Source organism: Macrobrachium rosenbergii, chromosome 18, assembly GCF_040412425.1.
Source record: "Macrobrachium rosenbergii isolate ZJJX-2024 chromosome 18, ASM4041242v1, whole genome shotgun sequence".
Classification (NCBI taxonomy): Eukaryota; Metazoa; Arthropoda; class Malacostraca; order Decapoda; family Palaemonidae; genus Macrobrachium; species Macrobrachium rosenbergii.
This window is the reverse complement of record NC_089758.1, coordinates 6,755,380-6,767,981: the sequence shown is the minus strand read 5'-3', so window position 1 is coordinate 6,767,981 and position 12,602 is coordinate 6,755,380. Positions and strand designations below refer to the sequence as shown.

Below are 12,602 nucleotides of genomic sequence, written 5' to 3'. Positions count from 1 at the left end.
TAGAGAAGAAAAAAGAGAGAACCGGACACCCCCCCCCCCCAAAAAAAGGGTCCAAAGACCTGTGGGCAACATCCTGCAGATAAAGGATATGAAGGTGGTTGGCGTAGCCATGTACCAGCCTTTAAGATCCTTTGAACTGACAGGTTCTTTTTGAACGCGATGGAAGGGCCTAGACCTCTTGACATCATGTGCTCTTGCACGTACTGAATTAGTCTCTGGATGTGAAGAAGTACAAAAGGCTTGTTTAACTAATTCTCAAAGCCAAAAAGAGACAGTATTCTTGGACACTTCCTTCTTGACCCAGCCTGTACTAACAAAAAGTCTTTGACAACCCAGTCTGAGGTGTCAAGTTATTTTTTGATAGTTACCCAGTGCCCTAACAGGACATAAAAGTTAACTCATTGGGGTCATTACCAATAAAATCTGTAAGCAAAGGGATGGAGAAAGACTCGAGTCTGTCATCATGAACAGAGGGATTTTGAGTCTTCGCCACAAATTCCGGGACAAATTCGAAGGCTACTGACCCCCAACCCCTCATGTGTTTGTCAAAAGACAGTCCATGTAGTTCACTTACTCTCTTGGAAGATGCTAAGGCTAAAAGGAAAACCGTCTTGAGAGTTAAATTCCTGTCTGAAGAAGCTCTAAAGGTTCATTTGGACTATGTGAGAGACTGCTAAGTACCAGTGTTAGGTCCCAATTTGGAGGGTTAAGATCTCTCAGGGAACAGGACTGCTTGCAACTCTTGAGAAGCATTGAAATCTCCCATGAAGATGATAGATTCACATCTTTCAGACTTAAAACCAAACCTAGGGCAGCCCTGTATCCCTTGATTGCTGATACTGAAAGGAGGTTTCTCCCTATGGAGGAAAATAAGGAAGTCTAATAGTAATGTTGAATAGTAGTTCTGACTGGAGAGACCTGCGTTGATGACACCAATCACAGTAGATGGCCCACTTTTCCTGGTACACAGCTGTAGAAGACGACCTGAGGTGGCCTGAGATTTCTGTCGCTGCTCTGCGAGAATAGCCTCTAGCTCGCAGGAGATACTGGATAGTCTCCAACTGTGAAGAGATAGGGACCCTACTGACTGGTGAAATCTCTTGATGTGTGGTTGACACAGAAGGTTGTGCCAAGGAGGAATCTCTCTCAGTGCTTCTGTCAGTAAGGCTAGATGATCAGGGTACCATTCTGCGTGAGGCCACACGGGAGCTACAAGGGTCATCCTGTGGTTCTGGGAAATCATCACTCTGTTGATGACTTGACGGATGAGGCAAAAGGGGGGAAAGGCGTAGACGTCCAGACCCCCAAGGATGTTGAAGGGCATCCTCCGCCATGGCCCAGGGATCTGGAACGACTGAACGAAATACCTACAGTTTTTTGTGTTCTCGTTGCAAATAAGTCTATTGATGGCCTTCCCCACAGATGAAAAAGCCTTTCTGCCACTTCTTGATGCAGTAACCACTCTGTTCCAAGAACTTGACCATGGCAACTCGGCTTGTCCGCCACACGTTCTTCTTGCCTGGGATGTATCTGGCTGAGAGAACTACCAGTTGAGAGACGGCCCACTGGTGCAGTTGTACTGTCAAGTAAAGAAGATGCTGAGACACTAGCCCACCTGTTTGTTGACATAAGCTACCACTGTAGTATTGTCTGACATTAGTACCGCAGAGTGCCCTGTTACCCTTTATTGAAATTCCTGAAGTGCTAGGAAGGCTGCTTTCAACTCCAGGATGTTGGTATGGAGCTGTTTGTCTTGGTGACCCCACACTCCTGATGTTAGATCTTCTAAGTGCGCTCTCCAGCCCTCGTGCGAGATGTCTGAGAACAGTACAGTAGAATCTCTGGAGGTGGAGAGTGAAGGGGCACTGCTATATTCAGGTTCCTGTCATCCAGCCACCAAGCTAAGTCTTTCCTCATTTCTTCTGATAACGGAACCTGGAACAAAGGAGGGGACCAAAACTCCTTTAGTCTCCATTGGAGGGATCAAATGTGCATCGGACCGTGAGGGACTAGCTTCTCTAAGGACGACAGGAAATGTAGAATGACCTGCCACTGACGAGCGGGTTGCTTCTGTTTGGAGAGAAACAGACAGGTAAAGTTCCTGAACTTCTCTAGCCATTAATCTGAAGGGAATAATCTCGCTGCTGTCGTGTTTATCATCATACCCAGGGAAAGAAGTTTCTGACTTGGAGTGAGGTTTGACTTTTCCAAATTTATCATGATGCCTAAGGTGTGAAAAATTGAAGAAGACTGCCCCTGTTTTGGATCAACTTTACCTGAGAATCTGCTAGCACCAGCCATTCGTTGAGGTATCTTAAGATCTGTATTCCTTGAGAATATGCCCATGTCAAAATTAAGATAAAGAAGACTCTGGTGAAGACGCGTGGGGCAGTTGAAAGACTAAAGCAAACAACCCTGAATTGGTAAACTATCTCTCCCAGACTGAAGCGAAGATAATTCCAGGAAGATTGATGTATTGGAATCTGGAAATATGCATCCTTCAGATCTGTTGTGAACATGAAATCGTTCTCCCTGATGGCTTGAAGAACTGTGCGAGGAGTTTCCATTTTGAACCGTATCTTTCTGATGAAGAGGTTGAGGGTCGATAGGTCTATTACCAGTCTCCAATTGCCCATAGCCTTGGGAACCAGAAAGACACGGCTGTAAAATCCTGGAGATACATCCTTCACAATCTCCATGGCTCCTTTTTCCATCATCTTCTTCACTTCGCCTTGGAGAGCTAGATGTTTTGGCAAACCTAGAGGGTAAGTTGATTGGTGAATTGGACACTCGGAGAATGGGGGAGGAAACTCAAAGGGGAGTAGACACTCCTCTACTTACGAACGTTACGTTCCGAACGGCTGTTCGCAAGTTCATTTTGTCCATAAGTTCAACTTGGTATACGCACATTCAATACGAACAGTACTACTCATGTTTTTTTATACTAAATACTGTATTTTATTGAGCATTTTATTAATACAAATGACAAATGACCAGGGGCATTATCCAAAATTAAGAGAAACTTGAAAGGAATGTTATTCTCTTTGCAGTATAGCTTGACTTCGGGGATAAAGTGATGAAAAAACCAGTCTTAAAATATGGCAAGAGTCACCCAGGCTTTCTCATTGGACATACAAATTATGGGTAGAGAAATTTTTGTGATATTTTTCAGTGCCCATGGATTTCCTGCACAACAGATGAGGAGAGGTTTAGCTTCATGTCTCCTGAACAATTGCCACCCAGAAGTAACGTTAGCCTTTTCATGGCTGATGTAAGTTTTTTCTGGCATTTTTTTTTTTTTTTTAGAAAAGGCCTGTCTCTATTTTAAAAATTTGCTGAGGGGTACAATATAACCTTCTTTATCAATTATTTCCTTGAACATCCTGGGAAATTTTTCAGCTGCTGCTTTGTTGGCACTCGCTCTTTCACCACTTACGGACACGTAATGCAAGTCGCTTGGTATTTTGAAGCGATGAAACCACCCATGACATGCAGCAAATGTTTCATCTTTAGCACTTTCGCTAGCCTTAGCATTCAAATCATCGAAAAGGCTTTTAGCCTGTTGTTGAATGAGCATGAGGCTAAGTGGTACAGTACACATCTTTGTCTCTGGTGTTCCATCCAGATACCCAAAAGTTTTTCCATTTCCTCTGCCACACTCCCCCTTCTCTTACTTATAATTGTTGACTGCATTGGCACAGCACTTTACCTGTGTTCCATAATTTTGTCTTTGTTCTTCAAAATTGAGCCAATAGTCAAGCGATTTGTATTATAACGGCACACTACATCAACCATTTTTTCAGCACTCTTTCTTTATTATTGCCACTTTTTAACACTAGCACTTTCATCACTGGCCTTGCGCTTGCTATTAGCCATGATAGATAATGGATGCAGTAAATATTTAACAATAAAATCAGATGAATAAATCGCTGCACAGGCGATGAAGTATCAGCACTAGTGTAGGTACAAAGAATCTGGGATGCTTAGTGGCATCAGCTACATTGCTGTTCGGCATTGGTAGTAGCAGAAATTGTAACTAAGTAAAGGTAGGCCCTCACAACAAAATTTGGACTTACGGGTTGTGGTCCAGAGCTCTCCAAACAACAATTGAATTTAAGAGCATGGATGTTTGTATCTCTGAAAGTTCATAAGTTTAAAGTTCGAAAGTAAAGGAGTGTCAACTGCTGCCAAGTTGCCCAGTGGCTCGCCAGGCAACCCCCCACCAATGGCAGTGAGTGGGGAGGGGTGCCCCTTCTATCATCTGCCTCCCCTGCCCCTGGCTCTGCCTCCTCTCCCAGACCTGAAACAGTTGGGCTGAAAGGGTTGCTGCCAAGTTTTCGTGGATGAAGAAGATGGTTGTTGACGAGCCGTACATTGAACTGTCATGACTTGAGTCTTCTTTGGTGAGACATAGGTAGATGTCTGAGGTCTTCTGGATGTGCTAGCACGAGAAGGGACGGATGATTTTTAGACAGCTTGATGTACTAATCTGTTGTTATCATCAGCTCTATGTCTCGTTTTGAAAAACGAGACGTAGAAGTTAAAGCTAACACTGAATCTGTACTGACAAAGTTCAAGAACTTGGAAAGAGCAGAATCTCTTCTTTTAAGAAGCCAGTTGGCCCACATATTAGCTGTTAGATGGGACAAGTATGAGATGGTTTTCCCACCAGACTGTAATAACTTAACAAAGACTGTGCCATCTTCAGATTTGGCCATAGCAATGGAGGAGATCCTTGCCACTGCTGTTGACCAAAGGTCTAACCATGAAACAGCCTGAGAGGCGATGAAGCGGTTGCCACCAATGTTGCTGATTCCTGAAATGTAAAAGCACCCTCTGCCTTAACTTGGTCCAAAGATATTCCCGTGCCTAACCGAACTAGGTCTGGGTCGACTTGTCTGTTGCAAAATATCCATTGTAGTAGCATAAAAACATTATGTTGGGGAAGAAGTGAAGGTAGTAACTTGAAGGATCTACTGGAACATAAGGAGTTATCCCAACCTGAAATAAGAGAATTCACTTACTTAAGAAATCTACAAATCTGGAGCATGGCAACCCCAGGGAAGTTTTCGCTTCTTTCTTAGGGCTTAGCAAAACTTCGATACGCAAAGATAAATCCGAATTGGTTGCTACAGCCCCTTCAGTCAAGCTGTCACAACTGTGAATTAATTTGAGCACTTCAGCTTAGGAAGATAAGAACTCTCGATGGTCCGCATCCTCTACATCCTGTCCTTGAAAGTCGCGATCTGGTCCATTGGTTAAGTCAGGTGCAGATCAGACGCCCTGATTTATTATTGGAACATAGGCTCTTTCAGGGCCTAAAACTTTCTTGGGAGCCTGTAAGTCTCTAGAACTAGATGGAACCTTGTCTCGGTCTCAGTAATGCCCTCGGGAATGGGAACGAGAACCATGAAGAGATGGCAAACATCGTGACAGGTTACAAGGCCGTGAAGGACTCCTGTAACACGAAGATTGGTCATTTACAGAAGGTTGGTCACAGACATGTGAACGAGAGTGCTGCTCGTAAGGAGATGAAGGACATGGTTTCTCAGTACTGTATGCTATGCAGGACCGGAGTTACGTGTAGTTCACTCACGGCCATGCGAACGGGAGCATGAATCACAATGACTTGTGTCAGCGACTCGTTACATTTTGCTCGATCACGGCGTGTGAACAGGAGCATGAATCACGGTCTTGTCCACGTGAGTGAGAATGCTGAACACGTGGTGCCTACTAGGGGAATGTGATCGGGAATGATGACATGAAGATGATGTACGAGGAAAGTTGCGTGATCTTGTAGGACTTTCAGTATGTGGGACATGCACATGAGCGGAAGGAGACCTCTGGGGAGAGGGATCAAGTGGTTTAAGATTTCTTGATGGGGCCTTGTCGTCCTTCCTACGGACTTGAACACTTGGACCTAGAACAGGAGGAGGAGAAGGAACAACATTAGCCTTCTGAGGGGGAGCTCGAACTGAAGGGTTGACAGTCTGAACGTCATCAGATGGTCAAAGAGCATTGGAAACAGTAGATGGAACAAATACGTGTGTGTTCAGCACGGACGTGCTTAGATGAACTTAGGAAAGCTACAGGAAAAGAAGAGTAAGATTCTGAGGAAGACTCACGATGATTCTTATGTGGAGGAGCTACGAAGTCACTTTTCCTCCAACGTCTGACGGGAACAGACGGAGCAGATAACGAAGATGAAGAGGAAGTTGATGAAGAAGAAGAAGAAGGGGGAGATCTACGACATCTCTTCTTGGATACCTTAACTTCTGATTGGCCGAACTACTCCATGAAGATACCTTTGATTCTATTACAAATAGATTGGTTAAGGGAGTCAGAAGGAGTAGATGTGGTAGTTGATGGCATCGACATGGCTGACGTCACGGAGTGGGGAGTGGCAAGTGTCATTAACAGCTGAGAGGAGGCTAAAAAGACTGAAGCTCTAACCTTAGTGAGATGAGATGACAGTGGATTTGGAAACTGTTCATGGTGGATGAAACTGGATTGTGGGAGGACAAACAGTGAGACAACAGGACCGGAAAGCATTCGTACGCCTGGTAGGCCTAAGGAGCCTCAACACTGTCATGTTCTGTGTGTCACCTCCTGAAAAAACAGTACAAGGGGGAGCAGCCTCAACCCTCTCGGAGGGAAATGTTCCCCCGCCCCCCTGGCAGAGCAGGGGCATCTACATCAATTACAAGATCTCTTGAACCCCCAATCGAATCTCCTAAGGCCTAAGCAGTAGAAGAATGAGAGGGAGAAAAATCATGGGAAGAAGCAGCAACGCGAGAAGATTTTGGTGGAGAAGAGCCAGAACAAGAAGGAAAAGAAGTTGACGCCACCACTGAGGAAGCAAAACCTTCCCAAGATGGCAGTGCAGACTTCATTCTATATCTCCTCCTCTTATCAAAATTCTTCCATCCTCAGGAGGCCAATCAACACGTTCAGGGCATGGGTTACTTATGCTGCAAACGTTAGATCTACACCTGGTACAAGTAGAATGAGGGTCTTTCACAAGGAAGGCAGGAATCGGGAGCAAAGATTACCGTCAACCCCAGGGCATTTTCTCTGGGGTTTGGTGGGTTTAGAAGGGTCGTGGGTTTGCATACTCATAAAAGATACAAAAACACAGATCACACACAAAAAAAAAAAGATAAAACCAGTTTCCAATGGCATATGCGGACAGAAAGTGGACAACAACCGGCTTTGAGGAGAGAGGGCAACAGCACAACCTCCTACAAGGGGGATGTCAGAGAAAAACTGACACGATGCTCCCAGGGTAGGCGTATGGGAAGTTGGTTCCTCCTCCTCCTCACTGCCATCTTGGCGGCCATCTCCCGATACCACCAGTTCCTTTTCACTTTATTTTAATTGGACTCCAGTTGGTCACTTTATTTTAATTGGACTCCAGTTGGTGCTAGAGAATTTTTTCCTTATGTTAAGACCAAAGGTTTGTTCTGTATATGAACAAATCCTTGTTTCTCACACAAATATAGGAATCTGTCATTAATTCATGTTAATTACTGTACATTAAAAACAACATTACAGCAGTTGCTCCTTTTAGCTGAGAGATCAGTAATTATATAATTATATATAACTTTATAAAAATGTATGGTTCTCATATTGCTCGACAGTTTTCACTGAGATGGGTATATTAAAGAAAATTTTTTTATATTCCTTTAATAATTTACAATGAATATACTTATTCCAACATACACAAAATTATAAGAAATATATGAAAAATTTAACTCCTTTATATAAACCTTATATCTTACATAAGCTACAGTACATATATACTAAACATAAATCTTGAAACACAACAATAATGTTAAAATGCAAGCCATTGTTTCACAAGACTTTAGTCTGTGGTGCAGTTGCATCAGTTGAGTAAATAAGAAGTACTAGGCAGTGGTACAGGGATGGCACAAAAAGGAAGTCACTCTGACTAGGTTTACCTGGTACATATCTGTGGTGTCTTGCTAGGGGCACTATCCCTATTTCTGTTTGGGAAAGGGCTTATATGCTGAAAAAAAAAAATATGATAATTTAAAATCATGATTCCATACTAAAATATACAGCCTTGTACTCTGTCCACTTAGGAACAATGATGAAGTACATTTTCTTTCACGCAAGTCTTTCATACAATGTCCATGTGACACTGAATGATGATGATGATAATGAGCAGAGATTCAATGATGATGCAACATCAACATTGTAATGAAGTTCTTGCCATTCAGTCATTACACTTACACATGAATATATGTGTGCATGTACACTAACTTTAACTAACTGTGCAACATTTTTATAAATAGACTTCAGACATGGAGGTAGATCATCAGAATCATTCTTGTTGTCAGTATGTTGCATATGAGGAGGAAAAGAGTGGCTAGTCCAGAAGCCCCTGTGATGTTATGGTTGGAAGGAGAGGCTGGATTTCTGGTTTTGACCTTGGGACTGACATGATTTTTTTTTTTTTTTTTTTGCCATTTTGTTTTTCAAATATTGATCTTTATGGTGAAATTGCCTCTGCCATTTATTCAACATTCAAGGCATGTAGCATTGACAGGTCAGTACCATAAAAATAGTCCATGAAAGCACTGAACCAGCATAATCCCTCTACAGTATTATCTAATATATCCCATAAGGGGCTAAAGCTAACAATGTACCTCATGTGGTGCACTTTAGGCTATAAATAAGGATGAACCCACTTTTTTAGCCTTTTATTTTACGTCCATTTCATCACACCCTTTCCTCAACCTCACAGTCCAACCTCTTTAACTACTCCTTAGTGCAATGTTGGGGTTCTCTCTCAGTTCCACATTCAGATCCTTGTATTTCATCTCATTTATTTTCTGGATCTCCTTATATTGCTGTCCAGCCACTCCAACTTCCTTTTTCATTGTCTTAAGTGCTGAATGGCTGAAAGTGTCTTGAGTGCTTGGCTTGGCAGCCTGAATTCCATAAATCAGATCAGTAATCTAACAAAGTTGAAGTTTTTTGGGTCAGCTCTATTAGGTCATTTCCCATTACTCAGTTGGGTTAGTATCAATTAAATCTTGATTATTCCCAAAGATAACACATCTTCAAATCCTTCTTACCACAGTTACATTCTGCAATAGTTTTTTCTAGCATGAAGTCTCTCTGGCTCACTAGCTTAGTGGTGCTTTAGATGATATTTATGGCATCAACAATTGTATAATTTCTACATCATATTTCTCTGCAATGGGATTATCATTCTTTATTTAATGGGCCTCAAAACATCTTGATTAACCCACTGACATGGAGGCTGGCTTGAATGTGTTGTGGGGTAAGTGGACAATTTCAACTCATATGATTCTCATTGGCCAGAACCATTGTATTACAGGCCAAAGCACCAGTGAAGTTAATGGAGGATGAATTTTCTGGTAGGCCATGCATTCTTATATATCCTAAATACTGGCAGTTGGATTTTATTTTTTTCCCTTCAATGCTCAAGGGTTAGCAGTTGTACAAATCAAGGCTGCCTAAAAAAAAAAAAAAAAAACTGATGTTAGAACACAGCAGCAGCACCAATCTCTTTTCTCCTGCCTTAAAAGCTGGTCCTCAGCTCTCTTTAAATCTTTGGCACCTACCAATGTCAAGTGTCAAAGAACTATGTGCAATTTACAAGAGCATCATGGCAAGGCAGCTGCAAAGAGCTATCAATGGTACAAGCAAGCTGGATCAAAAAAGATAACTAACCTTTGAGCCAGTTAGCTACTACTACTAATTACACCTTAAATACTCAACTGGTGTCTCACCAAAATACAGCAGCTTTGTGGTTTGCATATAATTACCTATTTCATATATGATGATTCAATCTATACTGAAAATGAGAAACACCTTTTGAATACATAACAAAAAGACCAGTTATTCAAGAGATTAAAAAATAAATTTAAGAGCTGATTCAAAATTAAGAGCAAGAAAAGATTCCCATTTGAAGAGCAGCTAACGTGCAGGTCAGAAGTGGAACTGTAATAAAATATGCCTTTTTCTTTTAATAAACTGGTAATAACTCAGAGTGTTGGATTTGCATTGCATAAAAATAGCTCAAAGTTCACTTTAACCAGACAACTTATTAAAGTCAGACATGTTATTTATTTGACAACATCAAGTAAAACATTCAAGAAAAATTATCATAGAAGATTTTGAGGTAAAAATCAAATAACAGTAAAATAATCTGGAACATTCAATATGATGTAAAATCAAATGGAATTAGAACAAACTTTCATAAAACTGTCATGAACAAAAAATTAATCTTTTGCATGAAACAGTATTTAACTGAATTAGATCCATTCCTCTTGTATTTCAATGTAAACTGATACTGTATAAAGTATTAAATAGAAGCATATACATACTGTTCGGAACATTAGGCAAGTTACATAACTGTCAACCCTTTTGTATGCTGAATACTGAAGTCTGACAGGGCACTGGTTGACAAAAACAACAAAGCTGTTTGTCAAAGAATGAAGGAATGTTTTTTCCATTATGCAGCATTATACAGTACAGTAATTCTATTTCCCTTTCTTACATTCCTTTCATTATTAGCTTACAAATGAGTTGAAAATTCATGCCAAATATGGCATACAAAGGTTACCAAGTTGTACATATTCAGCAAATATGTACTGCCTAATTGATTCCAGAATGATACAATCACTAACACTTTTATATCCAATCAAATCTCAGGGACTGAAAACATCACAGAGTTCTTCCTGCAGGAAGACTGGATTGAGGTCTTTTGTAGGCCTTCGGCACTTTTGAAATAGTAGGCCCTGAAACAAAGCCTGTAAATTTATTCAGGTATATTCATATTTATTTACATTGGTTGTGCAGACATCTCTCTTAATGGTGGTATGACTCGAGTCATCAAATCATATGAATAGTGCTTTGTCTCTGCATGCTTATTTCAACCTACAAGATCCTGCCGATTCTTGGAAGGAAGACACTAGGCCACTGAGCCAAGTGCCATTTCTGGTCCTATAATACTACAGCTAAGAAGGCCATTCTAAAACACTGACTGGAAAAAATCTAGAAATTTGCCATTTGGAGATGGTTATGTTCAGAGAGTAAACCATAAAACAATGTATGCTAAAAGCTTTAGTTTGAAATACTTCTTAAATTACTTTGACAATGACTAAAGATTCATCACAGATACAGTCTGCCATTTAAATTGCTCTATTAGGTAAGACTCAATGTTATTGAGTTTAATAATAAACACATGTAAAGAAACATTATACTGTACCTCAGAAACCAATACTGTAAAGTTTGTAATAGCTCCAATATCAAATTTATGCTATTTCTGAAAAACATTTCATTATTATGGTAAAATTGACTAATGCAAATTAAAGAAAATTTCAAAATTTCTCTAAAAAATAAAAACTTATAACCCAAATTGATTTACTGTTAACTTTTTTTAAAGAAACTTGACTACACAGGTCCAAAAAAAATCAAAACATTAGTAAAATTTTATGAAAATTTCATTCAATGCAGTGTCTTGATACCAGAAAACTTCTGACATAATTAAGATACGAAAAACCACTGGTATAATTAAGATAAGTACACAATTTCATTTCTAACAATTTGTATCTATAAATATGAAAAATACAAACTGAAGGACTCAAAATAATTCACCTGCACCTATCACTGTCATTCCTCACAATGATTGGCACTATCAGTGTCATTCCTCACAATGACTAAGATGAACTACTTATATTGCTAAATTATTTAAAAATTCCCAATTCAAACAAACAGTAAAAGTAACTTGCCAAATCTCAAGATATGCTATTCCAAAAAAGTAACTTACAATTCCATTGGAAGTATAAAAAATTATGTAAAAAAAACTTCCAATAGTAGATGGCTTCCCTTAACAATACTGTACTCCAATACAGCGTCCCTGTGCTACAGAACTGACTCAACTCTACAGTACAGGTATGCCCCCAGTTACGATGGATTTATGTTACAATGACCCCATTGTTACTTGAAAAAAGTACCTTGAAATTAGCCTGGCCTACACTAGCGCCAATAATCGAAAATCATTGTTAACCGGAACATCACAATAATTATAGTAATAAATAGCATTTACAATGCCGTAGGCACCGATAAACTGCTTACCGGTGCCAAAAATCCCTTATCAGCGCAGAAAATCTGGTTAACACCGTCGTTAGCCAAGTGTCGTAAAACCAAAACGTTAACCGATGCTGCTGGTAAGCAGGGACTGCCTGTACAGTATACTCTACAGTACACATATACAGTATAATTACTGTATTAATATCAGCTAATTCTGGAGGTTCAATGCAGAGTGACATATGATAATTCAGTACAGACAGAAAAATTGAATAACACAAGAATCAGATGTGTACTGTACAGGGGTACTCGCCAAAATTCGGTTCATAGTAGGCATACTTGAACGGTGTCAGGCTGTTGATGGTTACATATAACTAAAAACTGGAAGAGGAGGAGGATGATAAAGCAGCAGGATCATAAACTTGCTCCTCTTCAGCTAGTATTTCTTTGGATGTTAGTTCATGTGTTACAAGGGGTAGGATTTTGAGGAAAGATCCATCAAGAGATGTAGAGGG

General features: G+C 40.4%; 1 protein-coding gene across 1 annotated transcript in view; it reads left to right on the top strand.

Annotated features, from left to right (window-relative positions):
- LOC136848068 (glutamate receptor ionotropic, delta-2-like) overlaps nucleotides 1-12,602 on the top strand; it is a 55,629-nt gene that overhangs the window by 36,399 nt on the left and 6,628 nt on the right. The gene's annotated exons all lie outside the window — the stretch shown is intronic.